The following is a 3,619-nucleotide window of genomic DNA, read 5'->3' as shown; positions in this document are numbered from 1 at the left end:
GCTTATGCGGAAAGTCAGGAGGCATGGGATAGAGGGAAATTTGGCCAGTTGGATAGAAAACTGGCTAACCGGTCGAAGGCAGAGAGTGGTGGTAGATGGTAAATATTTAGCCTGGAGCCCAGTTACAAGTGGAGTTCCGCAGGGATCAGTTCTGGGTCCTCTGCTATTTGTAATTTTTATTAATGACTTAGAGGAGGGAGTCGAAGGGTGGGTCAGTAAATTTGCAGATGATACGAAGATAGGTGGAGTTGTGGACAGTGAGGAGGGCTGTTGTCGGCTCCAGAGGGACTTAGATATGAGGCAGAGCTGGGCTGAGGAGTGGCAGATGGAGTTCAACCCTGCCAAGTGTGAGGTTGTCCATTTTGGAAGAACAAATAAGAATGCGGAATACAGGGTTAATGGTAGGGTTCTTAGTCAGGTGGAGGAACAGAGGGATCTTGGGGTCTATGTACATAGATCTTTGAAGGTTTTCCACTCAGGTGGATAGAGTTTGTAAGAAGGCCTAGGGAGTATTATCGTTCATTAGCAGAGGGATTGAATTCAAGAGTCGTGAAGTGATGTTGCAGCTGTACAGGACTTTGGTTAGGCCACAGTTGGAGTACTGTGTGCAGTTCTGGTCGCCTCACTTTAGGAAAGATGTGGAAGCTTTGGACAGGGTGCAGAGAAGATTTATCAGGATGTTGCCTGGAATGGAGAGGAAGTCGTACGAGGATAGGTTGAGAGTTCTCGGCCTTTTCTCGTTGGAACGGCGAAGGATGAGGGGTGACTTGACAGAGGTTTATAAGATGATCAGAGGAATAGATAGAGTAGACAGTCAGAAACTTTTTCCCCGGGTACAACAGAGTGTTACAAGGGGACATAAATTTAAGGTGAAGGGTGGAAGGTATAGGGGAGATGTCAGGGGTTGGTTCTTTACCCAGAGAGTGGTGGGGGCATGGAATGCGCTGCCCGTGGGAGTGGTCGTGTCGGAATCATTGGCGACCTTTAAGCGGCATTTGGATAGGTACATGGATGGGTACTTAATCGAGGTTAGAAGTTCGGCATAACATCGTGGGCCGAAGGGCCTGTTCTGTGCTGTATTGTTCTCTGTTCTATGCACACTCTCCCTATTCCTTGCCTCACTGTCACGTGGCACCGGCAACAACCCAGAGATGACGACTCCGTCCGTCCTAGTTTTTAGCTTCCAGCCTAACTCCCTGAGCTCCTGAATGACCTCCGCACCCGTCGTCCTACCTATGTCGTTGGTGCCAACGTGCACCGCGACTTCTGGCTGCACACCCTCCCCCTTAAGGATTCTGAAGACATGGTCCGAGACGTCTCGGACCCTGGCACCCGGGAGGCAACAAACCATCCGAGAGTGTCGCCCATGTCCACAGAACCGCCTGTCCGCCCCTCTAACTAAAGAGTCTCCTATAACTAGCGCTCTCCTCCTCTCCCCCTTTCCCTTCTGAGACTCAGAGCCGGACCTCGTGCCAGAGACCCGGTCACTGCAGCTTACCCCTGCTAGGCCGTCCCCCCGAACAGTATCCAAAGCGGTATACTTATTGTTGAGGGGAACGACCCAGGGGATCCCTGCACTGCCTGCTTCCTCCCCTTCCCACCTCTTACTGTTACCCAGCTACCTCTGTTCTCTGGCGTAACTATGTCCCTGTAGCTTCTATCTATCACCCTCTCAGCCTCTCGAATAATCCTCAGTTCATCTAAATCTAGTTCCAGTTCCCTAACTCGTTCTGTGAGGAGCAGGAGCTGACTGAATGGAATGGAAAGGAAGCCAACGAAGTACTGGGGCATCACGCCATTAGAAAAGACAAGTCGGGGTTCCATGGGATGGTGGAACAGATGAATAGATCATGTGGCGTGAAACCAGAAAAACTGAGTTGCGTCCTTATGGAAGTTTCCCTGATGATGTGAATTTGCTGAGAGTAAACAGGAGGGAAAATCCTTCATTCAGATGGATCTATAGCTAGACTTTCGAACTTCAAAACCAGCGATGAATGATAAGGAAAAGTTTGGAGCACTTTTTTTTTCTTCTACAGTAATTGAAATCGAAAATGATTATTTTTCAGGAAAAATGCGTCAGAAGCTGATTCTAAAGTATTTGTAAAAATGCGTGCAGAAACATAATGAGTGAATTTCACCAAGACAGGGAGTCTGGTCGGCCGGGTCGGGTAAGCGTTAGCTGCACAATTTCTAATTGGTTAACGTTAATTGGAAATACACCACAGATCACCTCCAACTGAGTACGACTAAGTGTAGCAAGTGCTGGTTGTGAAGAAAAGTTTAGCAGCTTGTTCTACGTGAACTTCCATAAATTGTAAAAGAACTGAGCTGTTTCTGTTAGCTCAGCATTGAAGGGAAGTCGATAAGCTCAGTCCTCTGCATAATTGGTTTATGATATAAAGTGATGCCAACCGTGTGGGATGAATGATCGCAATGTTTCAGCTTACCATCAGAATCCCGATCTCCCCACTCACCTAACGCTTTATACGATGACGAGAATCAAACCGAAATGAAACTATAGTGAGTGGGAACTGACCTATCGATGGAATGCACTATTTATTTTCATCTATTGCCTTGGAAATTTGGCTTCAATCACAGAGAAGGGAGTGAGACCATTTGCTGCTCACCCATCTCCCCCCAAAATATCCAGTGACAAGACTCGAAAAATGTTCCTGTTTGAATTCTACAATCTTAAAAGCAGTACTTCATACATCTTTATCATTTCGGTTCCAGTTTTGCCGACAACATTGTCCAATGAGATGAATCTAATAATTTTTGGATTGTTTTAATGGCCTGTGCGAGGTTGCAACAAAATCAGTAACATGAAACGAACTAAACATCCTTTCCAGAATTTAACACAGCACAGGATCAGCGATATGAGAAACGTCAACATCTTCAAACGTCACCTCTGTATCTCTACTGAGAGATGGATATTTACTCAGGGAGTATTTCTGCTGGTTGTAAGTAACTGAGGTATTTCCCAACGACAGAATATTCCACAAAATCATTTTCAAAAATAAATGCCGTTTCAATCAACTTTCTTTTGCAACTTTTAAATATATATGCGCACACGCATACATGCAAGTGCACACACATTTTTATATACATGTATAGATGTTTGCATAAAAAAAAATGTGAGTGTGTGCATGTGGACAATATTAGGAATGGATTGCCGGACTTTTGAAATTTCTTTCTGTAGAATGTGAGATGTAAGGGTCTTCAATAATGTCCCAGATATCCACATCTGCGGGATGTGCACCCAACTCCAGCTCCTCAGCAACTGTGTTCAGGAATTGTAGCTTGATGTCAGATCATTGGGAGTCTGAGTGGAATTGAGCGAAGTTATAGAGGGGCAGTAACACTTCAGGTACAAGAAATAGATCGATGGGATACAGTCGGCAGCCGAAACGCTAACAGGCAGACAGTGCAGGCATCTGCTGTGGCCGTGACCCTCAGTAACATGCATACCATATTTGTTATTTTTGGGCGGGATGACTTACGAGGGGAAAGCCATTGGGGAAAGGTCTTTGGCACAGAGTTTGTCCCTTTTTATCTGAAGGGTGGGCCAGAGAGGAGGAGAGCATTTGTTATTGGAGACTCCATATCGATGGTAACATAT

Source organism: Chiloscyllium plagiosum, unplaced genomic scaffold (assembly GCF_037043375.1).
Source record: "Chiloscyllium plagiosum isolate Xiang-an unplaced genomic scaffold, Cpla_swu_hap1 HiC_scaffold_13, whole genome shotgun sequence".
NCBI lineage: Eukaryota > Metazoa > Chordata > Chondrichthyes > Orectolobiformes > Hemiscylliidae > Chiloscyllium > Chiloscyllium plagiosum.
This window is presented reverse-complemented; position numbering follows the sequence as displayed.